At 36.8% G+C, this 18,289-nt stretch overlaps 1 pseudogene; it reads right to left on the minus strand.

The window, feature by feature from the left end:
- The window catches only part of LOC100912112 (uncharacterized), a 58,824-nt pseudogene extending 54,298 nt beyond the window's left edge, over positions 1 to 4,526 (minus strand).
- Positions 4,527 to 18,289: the final 13,763 nt, after the last annotated feature.

Below are 18,289 nucleotides of genomic sequence, written 5' to 3' on the forward strand. Positions count from 1 at the left end.
CTGAGAAAAAGGTATATCCTTTTGCTTTAGGATAGAATGTTCTATAAATATCCGTTAAGTCCATTTGGCTCATGACTTCTCTTAGTCTGTCGACATCACTGTTTAACTTCTGTTTCCATGATCTGTCCATTGATGAGAGTGGGGTGTTGAAATCTCCCACTATTATTGTGTGAGGTGCAATGTGTGTTTTGAGCTTTAGTAAGGTTTCCTTTACGTATGTAGGTGCCCTTGTATTTGGGGCATAGATATTTAGGATTGAGAGTTCATCGTGGTTGATTTTTCCTTTGATGAATATGAAGTGTCCTTCCTTATCTTTTTTGATGACTTTTAGTTGGAAATTGATTTTATTTGATATTAGAATGGCTACTCCAGCTTGCTTCTTCTGACCATTTGCTTGGAAAGTTGTTTTCCAGCCTTTCACTCTGAGGTAGTGTCTGTCTTTGTCTCTGAGGTGTGTTTCCTGTAGGCAGCAGAATGCAGGGTCCTCATTGCGTATCCAGTTTGTTAATCTATGTCTTTTTATTGGGGAGTTGAGGCCATTGATATTGAGAGATATTAAGGAATAGTGATTATTGCTTCCCGTTATATTCATATTTGGATGTGAGGTTATGTTTGTGTGCTTTCATTCTCTTTGTTTTGTTGCCAAGACGATTAGTTTCTTGCTTCTTCTAGGGTATAGCTTGCCTCCTTATGTTGGGCTTTACCATTTATTATCCTTTGTAGTGCTGGATTTGTAGAAAGATATTGTGTAAATTTGGTTTTGTCATGGAATATCTTGGTTTCTCCATCAATGTTAATTGAGAGTTTTGCTGGATACAGTAACCTGGGCTGGCATTTGTGTTCTCTTAGGGTCTGTATAACATCAGTCCAGGATCTTCTGGCCTTCATAGTTTCTGGCGAGAAGTCTGGTGTGATTCTGATAGGTCTCCCTTTATATGTTACTTGACCTTTTTCCCTTACTGCTTTTAATATTCTTTCTTTATTTTGTGCGTTTGGTGTTTTGACAATTATGTGACGGGAGGTGTTTCTTTTCTGGTCCAATCTATTTGGAGTTCTGTAGGCTTCTTGTATGTCTATGGGTATCTCTTTTTTTAGGTTAGGGAAGTTTTCTTCTATGATTTTGTTGAAGATATTTACTGGTCCTTTGAGCTGGTAATCTTCACTCTCTTCTATACCTATTATCCTTAGGTTTGATCTTCTCATTGAGTCCTGGATTTCCTGTATGTTTTGGACCAGTAGCTTTTTCCGCTTTACATTATCTTTACAGTTGAGTCAATGATTTCTATGGAATCTTCTGCTCCTGAGATTCTCTCTTCCATCTCTTGTATTCTGTTGGTGAAGCTTGTATCTACAGCTCCTTGTCTCTTCTTTTGGTTTTCTATATCCAGGGTTGTTTCCATGTGTTCTTTCTTGATTGCTTCTATTTCCATTTTTAATTCCTTCAACTGTTTGATTGTGTTTTCCTGGAATTCTTTCAGGGATTTTTGCGATTCCTCTCTGTAGGCTTTTACTTGTTTATTAATGTTTTACTGTGCTTCCCTAAGTGTGTTCATGTCTTTCTTGAAGTCCTCCAGCATCATGATCAAATATGATTTTGAAACTAGATCTTGCTTTTCTGGTGTGTTTGGATATTCCATGTTTGTTTTGGTGGGAGAATTGGGCTCCGATGATGGCATGTAGTCTTGGTTTCTGTTGCTTGGGTTCCTGCGCTTGCCTCTCGCCATCAGATTATCTCTAGTGTTACTTTGTTCTGCTATTTCTGACAGTGGCTAGACTGTCCTATAAGCCTGTGTGTCAGGAGTGCTGTAGACCTGTTTTCCTCTCTTTCAGTCAGTTATGGGGACAGAGTGTTCTGCTTTCGGGCGTGTAGTTTTTCCTCTCTACAGGTCTTCAGCTGTTCCTGTGGGCCTGTGTCTTGAGTTCACCAGGCAGCTTTCTTGCAGCAGAAAATTTGGTCTTACCTGTGGTCCCGAGGCTCAGGTTCGCTCGTGGGGTGCTGCCCAGGGGCTCTCTGCAGCGGCAGCAACCAGGAAGACCTGTGCCGCCCCTTCCGGGAGCTTCAGTGCACCAGGGTTCCAGATGGTCTTTGGCTTTTTCCTCTGGCGTCCGAGATGTGTGTGCAGGGAGCAGTCTCTTCTGGTTTCCCAGGCTTGTCTGCCTCTCTGAAGGTTTAGCTCTCCCTCCCACGGGATTTGGGTGCAGAGAACTGTTTATCCGGTCTGTTTCCTTCAGGGTCTGGCGGTGTCTCTGGCAGGTGTCCTGCTGCTCCTGGGCCCTCCCCCACGGGAGCCCAGAGGCCTTATACAGTTTCCTCTTGGGCCAGGGATGTGGGCAGGGGTGAGCAGTGTTGGTGGTCTCTTCCGCTCTGCAGCCTCAGGAGTGCCCACCTGACCAGGCGGTTGGGTCTCTCTCTCACCGGGTCTGGGAGTAGAGACTTAAAGCTTCTTTCTTAACAGCAAAATCAGATGAAAAGTAGAGATTGGTTTGACCATAAACATCACTATGTGGTTCCGTGTCACAGAAACAAATTTGAACATAGTGTTAACTGACAAAATTGAGACAGAGATCTCATAGAAATATATCTGCATGTCCACAAATGGGTATTTCATGCAGTTGATTTTGATGGCCATTGCAATGAAAACCAGAACCATGGGCTTCATAAAAATGACCCATACTATCAGGTCTTGTGCATCCAAAAATCCAGTTGAAATATTTCAACTGAATCAATAGAGTATACACAGCATCTTGGTTAGTGTCCCAGAGATGTTGAACTGTTGAGAGTAATATGCTTCTCACAGTCCAAAGACAGAAACAGTAAAACATGGTTGTCAAAATCTCACAGCATAAGCTGGTTGCAATGAGTATTTGAAACATGAAAGCTGATAATCTGATAAGGAAGCCACACAGCTTTTAGATGCACTCCTTTCCATTGGTAAATCTTGAACAAGTGTTAAGTCAAGGCAGGGACACATAAGAATCTAGAAAAAAAATTCACCACCTATGGAAGACAAATATCTCAGACTCTGTCCATGTTTTCACATAGTTGTATTTAAGTAGTCTATGAATTAGTAGTTTTCGCCATGCTACAAGTAACAGTATATGAAGCCTGGAAATACATGACAATAAGAGGATTCCCATCTCCAAATGGTTTTCATTTGAAATTTCATTGTATCTGCCAAATACTAAATTGTATCCACTAAGAATTTTAACATTTGAAATTAATAGAAAAAATGTATTATCATATGTAAGATATGTTTTATTATCTTTGCATTCAATGCATAAATGCAATAAATAAATCAAAGCAACAAAAACAAGAATTTTCCAATATCATTTCTAAATTACCTTCTAGGACTATCATATGACTATTGCAAACTGAAGTCTGCTAAAAGAAAAAGGAAAATGACAAGTAATCGATATGGTATAATGATGCATTCACAAATTCTATATAAGAAACATGTATAGTTTTATATATGTATACATGCTTTGACAGACACTTGAACACAAACCAATACACTTTCAAATAGGAACACAAAATTTGCATGCCAAAAGGTGAATATGTTTCTTGTATATTTTTTGAAATGCAAAATTTTTAAAAATCTTTACAAAATTTTAATTAAAGGCATAGGGACAATGACTTTCAAAATATATAAATTTCTATACCAAAGCTAATCCTCTGTGGAAGAGTGATTGCTATACTTGTGAAGAGACCTGGAATCATTCTTCAGCAGCAATGGCCAAAATCTGTGCATAAATCATGAGGGCTTGTTCACATTTCCATAATTTACTCATAATGTATTTAAATGTCCACTTTCAGAAATTGAACCTAATTTGATTTTTGCATATAAACTATCCCGACTTTTTTGTGTCTAACTTTTAGCAATGCATATATATATATATATATATGTATATATATATATATATATATATCCCACATGTAATATATGCATAAATTCATTTAGATTTGTCATAAATTCAAAATTTTGAAAATGGTTAGTGTTAATGTTCATTGAAAACCATGATGCAAGGGATGCCATATGTTACTTGAGAAGAACACCAAGGGGCCAAATGTTTACAGGAAACAGGTATGTAGTAAATCTCATTGCCACTGTCCATGCAGAAGTTTGTACTAAAATCAGGATCTATTTGTTAGGAAAATATCCATCCCAGGTACCCACTCTACACTTACCAAGGAATGTGCTTCCCAATTTGGAGAAGACAGTAGCTATAACACTTGAAAAGTTATAGCCAAAAGTTATGATTTCAATTGATGGTTTTGCCAGTAATTTCCTATTCAAATCTTGTTATTTATCAAGGCAGATCTGAGGCAGTAGACTGTAGGAGCAGTGAGGTTTCATTTATAACAATACAAAGGTAGAAACGCTGCTATGCCAAACAAATAAGCTGTTCTAGCAGACTTGTTCTCCCCTTGTCTCAATCCTATGGAGTAGATGCATGTGTTTCATACTGACCCAGTTTGAAAGCCCACAAATATTTTACCTTTGTGTATCAAGGGTGAGGTGATCCATTTGTAAGATGCTGTGATCATAAATATCTTCAAACCAACCAGAAATGTTGAGCAGAAATGAAATCACACAAGAGGTGAATCAACTTTAAGAAAAGAAATTCTTTTAGACAGACATTTCCATTAAGAACAGTGTCTCACCAACCAACTGCTGGGTCACACAAACCTTTACAGTTCTGTCCTGTGCTTTGATTATTTGGAGTCTCATTTATACACACTTCATGGAGTTTAACATGTATTATATGCCTAAATCTCCAGTCAGAACTACACAATCATTATGCCCTTGTTATACATGAAAGAGAGAGTGAAATTCAAATACTCATGTTTAGGAAACTATACGAATGTACCAATAAGAAAAAGCTGAAGAGCTATTTTAGACAAGCACGGCTTGTTCACACTTAATAGTCCCAGAGGTGCATATGTGTAAATGGTACCAACAAACTTCTAACTCTTATGTCAGTGGTCTTTTTTGCCTTCTTGGGCTTGTGAAATGGAACGCTATTACTAATAACTAAATAAAATATCAAATACTTGTTTTTATCTTTTCTTCTAATTGCAAATTTTAGTTACTGCCCAGTGTAAGAGAGTGATTTTAAAAAGAAAAGAAACATGCATACCAAAAAGGAACACTAAATAGATCAAAATAACAGTGTGGAATGTTATACTTATATACTTTTTCTGAAATGGAAAACTTTTTAGAAATTTATAAATATTTTAAAATTAAATTGACAGTGATGCTGACTTCCAAAAGATGTAGATACCTGGGCCAAGGCAATTTCTCAGTTGAAAAGTGATTGCTGAAACCCCAAAAGATCCTGAATTCATTCTTTTGGGCCCATATCTAAAATTTTCATGGAAACCATGAGGATTTTTGATATTTTCATAAATTTCCCATGATATAGACAAGTATAGACTTTCAGGATGTGACCGTTTTTTTATAATTTCATATCAATTTTCCTGACTACATTGTGTTTATCTCTGAGCAAAAAATAAAGACTCCACATGTAATGTAGGCAAAAATTCATTTAGATCTCTCTTCCATTTACAAGTTTGAAGGTAGTAAATGTTAATGTTCATACAAAATTAATTCCTAAGGGATGACATAGAGTACATGAGAAGAATTCAAAGGGGGAAAATGTTTGCAGCTACCAAGTATGTGGTAAATTTCATTGCTACTGTCCATGCAAATTTTCTAAAGGTACAAAAACAGGATCTTGCTGTGTAGAAATTTTTTCTCCCAGGTGTCCAATACTGGATAGTTTCTGTGACATGTGCTTCCAAATTTGGAGAAAATCGCAACTATACCATTTAAAAAGTTACAACATGAATATAGATTCCAATTGATTGTGGCCCCAGAAATACCCTATTCACACCTTCTTACTTACAAAGACAGATCTATAGCAGTAGTCTGCAGAAGCAGTGAATTTTGATAACAACCAAAGACAGGTAGAAAATGCTGCCTTCCACACAAATATGATAGCCTAGTTGTATCTGGCCCTTCTCATGTCTGAATCTTATAGTGTAAATGCATGTGCTTCATACAGACCCAATTTGAAATACCTCATTTAACTTATTTGCAGATTTACCTTTGTTTCCCAACAGTGAGGCATTCCATTTGAAAGATGCTGTGATCATAAATATCTTCCAAATAACAGGAAATGATGAGTACAAGAGGAGCCACACAAGAGGTGATTTACCTTCAGGTAAAGAAGTTCTGTTACACAGATGTTTCAGGTCACAACAGTGTCTCATCAAGCAAGTCCTGGCTCACACAAACCTTTACAATTCTCCACTGTACTTAAATTAGCTGAAGCCATATACACTTCATAGAAATTATCAAAACTGATATCCTTAAACTTCGACTCAGATCCATGCAGTCATTATCACTTTTTTATATATAAGAAAAGATAAAGGCTAATTATCAATGTTAACCCTCAGAAAACTATAGATGTAAACTGGTCATCACAAGTTGAAGTTCCCTCTTACACAATTATGGTTTCCTAGCACTTGATTTTCCAAGATTTACATACATGGAAACGCTATCAACAAACTGCTAAACCTTATCTCACTGGTTGACTTGGCCTTCTTTGTCTTTTGAAATAAAGTTACTACTAATGACTACATAAAATATCAGATACTTGCCTCTATCTCTTCTTTGAAATCCAAGTGTTAGTGACTGGCCAGTGTAAGAGAGTGACTTTAAAATTCTTCTTTTCATAACTACTAGAGTTGTATTACTCATTATGAGCAATGATTCAGAATCAAGGCATATAATTTTAAAGGGCTAGAGAGGCTAATGTCCTTCTCATATGTGATAAGGTTTAGGGAAAAGATTTAATTCATTTTTAGTTTAGAAAGATTTCTCATAGAATTATCATAGATTGATTGTAGTTCTCCCCTTTGATATTTCAAGATCACTCCTTATTTCCATACACTTCCAACTACCTATGTATTTGCTAAGGACCAAAAAACCATATAAATGTCTTGAAACCTAGTTATTTACAGTAGGAAAAACATGAAACCCATAATTATAGAAAACAAAGTCTCACTAGATATTAATAATTGCTGTCATTGTTCCCTGTTTGTCCTGGAATGCAGTAGATATACCCAGTGATGTTCTTTTGGTAAAAATGATTTTCTTTTTTCTAGCAGGCATACAATGCAAATAGATTCTTGGATAGTGGTGATTCTTTGTGTTCACTACTTTCTGACAGTACTGGTATTATCTGGTATGAACTTGTGTTCATACTGTCACAGTCTATGGGATCACAGGAAATAACATGATAAACAGATGTCATTTAGGACTACATACCTCAATGTCTCTCACACTGTGGATTGTTCAGTTGTGGGTCCCTTTGTTAATTATCATCTACAGCAATCAAAAACTTTTGTCATATGCATTGAGTAAGGCCACAATCTATGACTAAATAAGGATTACATTAAGTGTGATCTTATTTCAATATTCCTTGGTTAGAATTTTAGGAGTACATTTCACCTATGGCAATGATTTATCTAATATCAGGTACCTGTCCAGTTAAGCAGTATTATCCATGGCTTTTACCTTTTGAAGTGGACCCTGACAGAGTCCAGTATAAATGTTGTGTGCTGTTCCCATAGCCCTTGTAGAACTTACACAAGTGAACATTCCACACAGGTGAATGAATTTCTAAAGATTTGAAGCTATATGGTTTTTCTGGTTAAATTTCTCCTGAAGTAACTATTTCAATATCTTAAAGTATCATGATCATTAGTAAGTAAAGTTTCAAATGAGTCAAACTAAACATATTAATCTATTTCAGAGAGTTCTCCGGAAAACATACCAATCAAAATACAGAGTTGTGCTTCCAGTCTCAGTGGACATATCTAAAAAATTATGCTTGTAGGTAAGGCTCAGAAAATACTGTCAAGATCGAGTGGAAAGATTGTAAGCAACATAATATCATGGAGTTACATGTCATATTTTATCCCTAACTTAAATCAGAAGCAATACCAATATAATCTCACAATTATTACTGCTCAAATATAAGATGTAAAAGAATGATACCAAGGACCATGTCAAAATGGGAGGAAACAAAAATCAGGAGGCCCCAAGTCTATTAAATATATTATAGACAACTCAGGAAAGTGAAAGGTGGGAGAGGTGGTATTATCCAAGAAAAGGAACACCAGTTCCAAATGATAAGCCTTGAAAATATTTACATAGGTGGCATTCATTACTAGGACCAGACAGTAATGTGTATATATGTATGCATGTGTGTGTATATACATATATGTGTGTATGCATATGCACATAATGCATATTAATATGCAGATGCAAATATACATAAATACATACATACACACATGTGTGTGGGGTGGGTTTAAATCCATGTATATTCACACAATAACTTTTAGTGTAACACTGGGAAGTTGTCAGAAAAAATTGAGGACTATCAGAAAGATTCATTATATAATTTCAAATATAAATGTAACGTCTGTGCTCTTCCACACTTGAAAACATAAACTAGGATGAATATTTCATATATGCCACCTACCCTCTGTAAATCAGATTAGTTTAATAAGATAAACTGGCCCATAATCTCTAATAAATCAGTAATTGAAAATCTCAAAACCTAAACAAGCAAAGAAAAAGAGGCATATTAATTGCAGATTTCATGAGAATTTCAAAAAATGTTAGGAGTGATTATCTCCAAATTATTTTATAACATGACAACTGAAGTAATCTATTTTAATTTTTCAATACTACTATATTCTCAAACTCATAACCCAAAAAGATCTAAGTAAAATTAAAGACAGTGTTTTCTATGTATTAGATGGAAATATTTTTACCAAACTGCAGTGTAAATCAATAAGGACATAGAAAAAATATTATCTAGTGTGATTATGTTGCCTTCATTACAGAGATGCAGAGATGTTCAACATATGCTAAAACTCCTGAAGAAAAAGGGATGCAAGGGACTTACCTCAACATAATAAGAGGAATATACCAAAAGCCCACCATTAACATAAACCTAAATCGTGAAAAACTGGATAGAAAAAATTAGATATTCCATGACAAAATGAAATTTGAATAATATCTATTCACATATCCAGCCACGCAGAATGTAACAGAAGGATAATCCATACAAAGGGGCTAACTACACACGTGAAAACATAGGAAATAGTCACACTAACTAATTGGAAGAACACACATACCCCGAGAGAGAGAGAGAGAGAGAGAGAGAGAGAGAGAGAGAGAGAGAGAGAGAGAGAGAGAGAGAGAGAGGAATGAGATTAAGAGGGGCAGAGAGAGAAACACACATACAGATAAAAAGCAGTACAATCATCACCATAATAAACAACAGAAAAAAACAGGAATTAACATTCACTGGCCATTAATATCTTTCTATTTCCCACATATTCTGATAGATTCTACTATCAGAATGGAAAGGATATCCATCCTTTAGGTGCATACAAGAACCAGACATATGGATGTGGATTGATTTCATGGAATTTTGGTCAATTTTATTGATCAATGTGTTTGGTATTATTTCAATTTCATGCTGTTTATTAATATTTACCTGTAATAGTATGAAATCAGGAATAGTGAAACTTCCAGAAGTCCTTTTATTGTGCAGTATTGTTGTAGGTATACTGGGATTTCTCTCCTCTCTTCTTCTGCTTTGTTTTCCTATATTAATGTGAGTATTGTTATTTCAAATTCTGTAAAAAATTACTATGGAGTTTTATGGGATTATGTTCTGTTTCTAGTTTACTTTTGGGAACATGGTAATTTTTACTAGATTAATCTTTCTGATCAATGAGTAAAGGATTACTTCATCTTCTGATATCTTGTTCAATTTTTTATAGATTTGAAATTCTTGTCATAGAGGTATTTTATTGTCTCGGTTATAGTTAAACCGTGATGTTTTACATTAATTTTTGGTACAACACAGCATGTTTCTTATTTAATTTCTTATTCAGATTTTTTATATATGGCAGCCAGAGGGATTCTGTTTTTTGTGAGTTAAATTTATATCCAGCCACTGTGCTGAAAGTGTTTAATACACAGAATATTTTCCCAATAAAATTTCTGTCATTGCTTATATATAATATCTAATCATCTGCAAAAAGAGGATCTTGACTTCTTTATTTCCAAATTCTACCACATTTTTCTTCTTTATTTGTTTTCTTGCTTTCACTAGAATTTCAAGATGATTGAATAGATAGGGAGATGGGGCAGCCTTTTATTGTCTCTGATTGCAATGGAATTGACTTAAGTTATTCTCAATTTAATTTGTTATTGGTTATTACCTTGCTGCCTAATATTCCTCATCTCTCCAAGAACTTTATCATGAAAAGGTTTGGATTTTGATATAGGAATTTTTTAGCATGTCAATGATCATGTGTTCTTTTTCTTTCAGCTTCTTTATATGATCGATTATTTTGATAGATTTTCCTATGTGGAACCATGTGTGTGTAACTTTTCCTACCGTACCTGAGCGCCAGAATGATCTGTGATACCAGCCTCTACCCAGATTCCCTTGAATCAACAGATAAAAGACAAACACACACACACACACACACACAAACATACACACGATATTGATTTTTAACTTGACTTTTTGGTATAATTGCTTAGCATTATTAAACCCCACAGCTACCTTGCCCTTATGCATAGTTTTTGCTCTGTAATTCCCACCTGCCCCAAACTGTAGATGCTCAGTTACTTCTAGCCCCTACTAAAAACTTCTAATTACCAGTAGTAGTGGCCACAGGCTACTGCACCACACAAGATCTCACATGGGTCTTGCCTTTTTACTCTCTGAGGCATGGTGAACATTGCTCTCCTCTCCGTGGAAACTTTTTTGCCCCCAAGGACCTTGTAGTCCTGCCTAACCCTTCTGCCTAAAAATTGTCCAATGACAAATCAAGATCCAATTGAGGAACAGGCCCATAGCATCAAAACTATCCCTTCATTGGCATCCTGGTGTATCTGCAATGAAACCTTACTTTAATTTGGTGAGTGATCTTTTTGATGGATTTTTGGATTTTTTTTGCCAGTATTACAGTGAGTAGTTTTTTATCAATCAGAGTTTTTTTCTTAGAAAAGTTTTCTGAAATTCTCTTCCTTTTCTGAGTCATTGTGTGGTGTATAGTCTAGGCAAATTATGGCCTCATAAAATTTATATGACAATGTTTCTTCTGATGCTGCCAAGTATGATGGAGTCCTAATGGGTTCCATTAACTTGACCCAGTCTAGAAATATCTGAGCAAAGAGTAACATAGGGGCAAATTTCCCTTCATGGTAATAGACTACAGCAAATGCTGTGGCCTTTCTTAGGGACTGATTCATATGTGAATGACAGGTTCTCTGTAGGCATTGCCAATCTTGTGCAGCTGGTGCTGGGTTTTACAAAATGGCAAAGCTGAGGCACCTATAGAGAGCAATTCATTAATCCATATTCCTTAGTGATAGCTATTTCAGTTCATGTCTCCAGGATTTTTCTGAGAGTCATAATCTAGGTAATTTTCATAGTAGACTGTGAAGCTCCAGCAGTCCATTCTCTCAAAAGCTACCTAGAATTCAGCCGAGTTGTTATTCAAAATATGTGGAGTATTAGCTGAAGACATACAGCTAAATCATTTTCTCTTATTGGTGAGCTCACCAGCTGGTCTATTGCAAGTGCGTTCCTCACTGTGGCCATGCTAGATATGTTCACATATATTTGGCAAAATTTCACAAGAACTGTGAAATATTAGATACCAAAACAACATAAGAGTGTGTGGGCACAACACTATAGATACTACCTCTGAATGCTAAGTCTGGATCCTATCTTTTCCCTGAATTTCTCCACTGTCCAGACGAAGTAAACTATTTCAGGACTGTGCTGTTTTTTTACAGCTTCTGCATCTAACTTCCTGAGTTGGTTTCCCAAGCCACAGCTTGCCCTTGACATCTCTATAATCCCAGTTCTATTACTGATGGCAAGGTTATGTACCAGGTTTGTATGTATGGCAAGTTTTATGTATATATTCAATATAGTGGACTTATCACCCATCAATGCCTGACTGCAGACACCTAGTTCCCCACCAAATTTCCCAGGGATTTCACCCAATAGAGATCCCACACTTGAAGTTTCCATAGTAGGAAGCTTAGCTACATAATGCAGATTACATATAGATGTACAGCCTGAGCAATTCTAAACCTTGCCCTCCAGTGCCATCTCCTACTCTGAGGCATCTATAATGTCACACAACACATTCAGTGGAATTCCCTGTATATTATTACCAAATATGAGCCCTAATTTCTGTGTGTACACTCCAAGTCTTTTCTCCAACATCAATAGATTGTGCAACCATAAACTTTTTCATAGTGTCACCACTTGGTGTCTACATATTCCTCTAGCCCACAAGGGCTACATCAAACTTTCTTGGAGAATTTTGATGTACGCAAGCCTAACTGTGACAACATTATCTTTTTTAGATTCATAGGTCATAAGCACACTGGCCTTTCCAATTAATCACCCAAAATCCAGGGATATAACTTCATGGCAAGCTATTATCAAGAAACCCTGCAACAATTTTTCATTTTAATTTCTACAAGAAACAAGAACAACTATGTTGGTATTATTCTTCCATACCAAGGTCTATATGCACTCAGACTGTTTGTAAAGTGGCACAAGCATATCAGCAGGTAAATAAAAATGCTGTGATTTAAATGATTGTTTATTACTCTAAATTCTACAAACTATAAACTATATATAAAACGCTTTCCTGAAAAATACCTCTATGCATCCCTTTGTGCACAGATTTCCCAATAACACTTTTAGTACACTCCCTGTATCTGTTTCAGTCATAACCTTTTGTCTTTTCATTTCTCTTTTTCTTCCATTTTTATTAAATTGGGTATTTCTTATTTACATTTCAAATGTTATTCCCTTTACTGGTTTCCTGTCCATCAGCCCATTAACCCCTCCCTCTCCCCTTCTATATGGGTGTTCCCCTCCCCATCCTCCCCCAAATGCTGACCCCAACCAACAATTCCCTACACTGAGGGTTCAACCTTGGCAGGACCAAGGGCTTCCCCTTCCACTGGTGCCCCAACAAGGCTATTCACTGCTACATATGAAGTTGGAGCCCAGGGTCCGTCCATATATAGTCTTTGGGTAATGGTTTTGTCGTTCAAAACTCTGGTTTGTTGGCGTTGTTTTTCTTATGGGGTTATAAGCCCCTCCAGCTCTTTCAGACCTTTCTCTGATTCCTCCAATGGGGGTCCCATTCTTGGTCCAGTGGTTTGCGACTGGCATCTACCTCTGTATTTAAAATGTTCAGCTGCATCTCTCAGGCAAGATCTATATCTGGTTCCTGTTCATCCATCTTCTCTAGTTTTGGTGGCTTGTATATATATGGGCCAAATGTGGGGCAGTCTCTGAATGGCCACTTCTTCAGTCTCTGCTCCAAACTCTGCCTCTCTATACCCTTCTATGGATAGTTTTGTTCCCCTTTTAAAGAAGGAGGGAAGCATCAGCAATTGGGACATCCTTCTTGAGTCTCACGTGGTCTGTGGATCTTTGGTAATTCAAGCATTTGGGCTAATATCCACTTACCAATGAGTGCAAACCATGGGAGTTTTTCTGTGATTGGGTTAACTCACTCAAGATGATATTTTCTAGGTCCATTCATTTACCTATGAATTTCATGAAATCATTGTTTTGATAGCTATGTGGTACTCCATTATGTAGATGTACCACATTTTCTGTATCCATTTCTCTGGGGAAGGGCATCTAGGTTCTTTCCAGCTTCTGGCTATTATAAATAAGGCTGCTATGATCATAGTGGAGCATGTGTCTTTGTTGTATGTTGGAGCCTATTTTGGGTATATGCCCAGGAGGTGTATAGCTGGGTCCTCGGGTAGTGCAATGTCCAATTTTCTGAGGAACCTCGACACTGATTTCCAGAAAGGTTGTTCAAGTTTGCAATCCCACCAACAATGGAGGAGGATTCTTCTTTCTCCACATCCTTGCCAGCATCTGCTGTCACCTGAGTTTTTTATTTTAGCCATTCTGGGTGATGTGAGGTGGAATTTCAGGTTTGTTTTCATTTGCATTTCCCTGATGAGTAAGGATGTTGAACATTTCTCTAGGTCCTTCTCAGCCATTCAATATTCCTCAGATGTGAATTATTTGTTTAACCCTGTACCCAATATTTAGTAGGGTTATTTGGCTATCTGGAGTACAACTTTGTGAGCCCTTTGTATATTTGGATATTATCCATCTATCAGATGTAGTATTGGTAAAGATCTTTTCCCAATTTTTTGGTTGCCATTTTGTCCTAATGACAGTGTCCTTTGCCTTACAGAATCTTTGAAGCTTTATGAGGTCCCATTTCATGATTCTTTGATCTTTGAGCATAAGCGACTGGTGTTCTGTTCAGGAAATGTTCCCCGGTTCCCATGTGTTCAAGAACCTTCCCCACTGTTTCTTCTATTAGTTTGAGTGTGTCTGGATTGATGTGGAGGTCCTTGATACCCTTGAACTTAAGGTTTGTACAGGGTGATAAGAATGGATTGATTTGCATTCTTTTCCATGCTGACCTCCACTTGAACCAGCACCATTTGTTGAAAATTCTACTTTTTTCATTAGAATGTTTTGGCACCTTTGTGAAGCATCAAGTGACAATAGCTGCATGGGTTCATTTCTGTGTATTAATTCTATCCCACTGTTCTCGTTGCCTGTTTCTGTAACAATACCATGCAGATATTATCATTATTTTTCTGTAATACTGCTTGAGATCAGGGATGGTGATTCACCCAGAAGTCCTTTTATTGTTGGGGATAATTTTAGATATCCTGAGTTTTTTGTTATTCCAAATGAATTTGTTCTTTCTATCTCTCTGAAGAATTGGATTGGAATTTTGATATGGATTGCATTGAATGTGTAGATTGCGTTTGGTAAAATCACCTTTTCTACTATATTAATTCTGCCAATCCATGTGTATGGGAGATCTCTCCATCTTCTGAGATCTTCTTCAATTTCTTTCATTAGAGACTTGAATTTCTTATAATATAGATCTTTCACTTGCTTGGTTAAAGTCCTAAGTATTTTTTATTATTTGGGACTATATGAAGGGTGTCATTTCCATAATTTCTCTCTCAGCCTGTTTATCTTTTGTGTAGATGAAGGCAACTGACATGTTTGAGTTAATTTTATACCCAGGAACTTTGCTGAAGTTGTTTATCAGGCTTAGTAGTTCTCTTGTGGGACATTTTTGGTCACTTAATTATACTATCATATCTTCTGCAAATAGTGATATTTTCACTTCTTCCTTTCCAATCTGTATCCCTTTGACCTCTCTTTGCTGACTGATTGCTCTGTCTAGTACTCTGAGAACTGTATTGAGTAAGTAGAGAGATAGGGTTCAGCTTGTCTAGTCCCTGATTTTAGTGGGATTGCTTCAAGTTTCTTTCCATTTAGTTTAATGTTAGTTGCAGGTTTGCTGTATATGGATTTTACTATGTTTAGGTATGGGACTTGAATTCCTGTTCTTTTCAGGACTTTTATCATGAATGGGTGTTGAATTTTGTCAAAAGCTTTCTCAGCATCTAATGTAACGGTCATGTGGTTTTTGTCTTTCAGTTTGTTTATATAGTGGATTACATTGAAGGTTTTACATACATTGAACCATCCCTGCATACCTGGTATGAAGCCTACATGATCATGATGAATGATCATTTTGATGTGTTCTTGCATTCGGTTTGCAAGAATTTTATTGAGCATTTTTGTAATGATATTCATAAGAGAAATTGAACTAAAATTCTCTTTCTGTGTTGGTTCTTTGTGTGGTTTAGTTATAAGATTAATTGTGACTTCAAAGAAGGAAATCGGTAGTGCTCTGTCTGTTTCAATTTGGGGAATAGTTTGGATAATATTGGTATGAGGTCTTCTAGGAAGGTCTGGTAGAATTCTGCACTGAACCCATCTGGTCTTGGGCTCTTTTTGTTGCGAGACTTTTAATGACTGCTTCTATTTCTTTAGGAGTTATGGGGTTGTTTAAATGGTTTATCTGTTCTTCATTTAACTTATATGGAAAACCATCAACGTGATCCATTATATAAACAAACTGAAAGAACAAAACCACATGACCATTTCATTAGATGCTGAGAAAGCATTTGACAAAATTCAACACCCTTTCATGATAAAAGTCCTGGAAAGAATAGGAATTCAAGGCCCATACCTAAACATAGAAAAAGCCATATACAGCAAACCAGTGGCTAACATTAAGCTAAATGGAGAGAAACTTGAAGCAATCCCACTAAAATCAGGGACTAGACAAGGTTGCCCACTCTCTCCCTACTTATTCAATACAGTTCTTGAAGTTCTAGCCAGAGCAATCAGACAACAAAAGGAGGTCAAGGGGATACAGATCGGAAAAGAAGAAGTCAAAATATCACTATTTGCAGATGATATGATAGTATATTTAAGTGATCACAAAAGTTCCACCAGAGAACTACTAAAGCTGATAAACAACTTCAGCAAAGTGGCTGGGTATAAAATTAACTCAAATAAATCAGTAGCCTTCCTCTACACAAAAGAGAAACAAGCCAAGAAAGAAATTAGGGAAACGACACCCTTTATAATAGACCCAAATAATATAAAGTACCTTGGTGTGACTTTAACCAAGCAAGTAAAAGATCTATACAATAAGAACTTCAAGACTCTGAAGAAAGAAATTGAAGAAGACCTCAGAAGATGGAAAGATCCCCCATGCTCATTGATTGGCAGGATTAATATAGTAAAAATGGCCATTTTACCAAAATAGAGCTACAGATTCAATGTAATCCCCATCAAAATACCAATCCAATTCTTCAAAGAGTTAGAACAATTTGCAAATTCATCTGGAATACCAAAAAACCCAGGATAGCTAAAACAATCCTCAACAATAAAAGGACTTCAGGGGAAATCACTATCCCTGATCTCAAGCAGTATTACAGAGCAATAGTGATAAAAACTGCATGGTATTGGTACAGGGACAGACAGATAAACCAATGGAACAGAATTGAAGACCCAGAAATGAACCCACACACCTATGGGCACTTGATTTTTGACAAAGGAGCCAAAACCATCAAATGGAAAAAAGATAGCATTTTCAGCAAATGGTGCTGGTTCAAGTGGAGGTCAACATGTAGAAGAATGCAGATCGATCCATGCTTATCACCCTGTACAAAGCTGAAGTCCAAGTGGATCAAGGACCTCCACATCAAACCAGATACACTCAAACTAATAGAAGAAAAACTAGGGCAACATCTCGAACACATGGGCACTGGAAAAAATTTCCTGAACAAAACACCAATGGCTTATGTTCTAAGATCAAGAATCGACAAATGGGATCTCATAAAACTGCAAAGCTTCTGTAAGGCAAAGGACACTGTGGTTAGGACAAAACGGCAACCAACAGATTGGGAAAAGATCTTTACCAATCCTACAATAGATAGAGGCCTTATATCCAAAATATACAAAGAACTCAAGAAGTTAGACTGCAGGGAGACAAATAACCCTATTAAAAATGGGGTTCATAGCTAAACAAAGAATTCACAGCTGAGGAATGCTGAATGGCTGAGAAACACCTAAAGAAATGTTCAACATCTTTAGTCAGAAGGGAAATGCAAATCAAAACAACCCTGAGATTTCACCTCACACCAGTGAGAATGGCTAAGATCAAAACCTCAGGTGACACCAGATGCTGGCGAGGATGTGGAGAAAGAGGAATACTCCTCCATTGTTGGTGGGATTGCAGACTGGTACAACCATTCTGGAAATCAGTCTGGAGTTTCCTCAGAAAATTGGGCATTGAACTGCCTGAGTGTCTAGCTATACCACTCTTGGGTATATACCCAAAAGATGCCCCAACATATAAAAAAGACACGTGCTCCACTATGTTCATCGCAGCCTTATTTATATTAGCCAGAAGCTGGAAAGAACCCAGATGCCCTTCAACAGAGGAATGGATACAGAAAATGGGGTACATCTACACAATGGAATATTACTCAGCTATCAAAAACAATGACTTTATGAAATTCGTAGGCAAATGGTTGGAACTGGAAAATATCATCCTGAGTGAGGTAAACCAATCACAGAAAAACACACATGGTATGCACTCATTGATAAGTGGCTATTAGCCAAAATGCTTGAATTACCCTAGATGCCTAGAACAAACGAAACTCAAGACAGATGATCAAAATGTGAATGCTTCACTCCTCCTTTAAATGAGGAAAATGAATACCCTTGG

Source organism: Rattus norvegicus, chromosome X, assembly GCF_036323735.1.
Source record: "Rattus norvegicus strain BN/NHsdMcwi chromosome X, GRCr8, whole genome shotgun sequence".
NCBI classification, from domain to species: domain Eukaryota; kingdom Metazoa; phylum Chordata; class Mammalia; order Rodentia; family Muridae; genus Rattus; species Rattus norvegicus.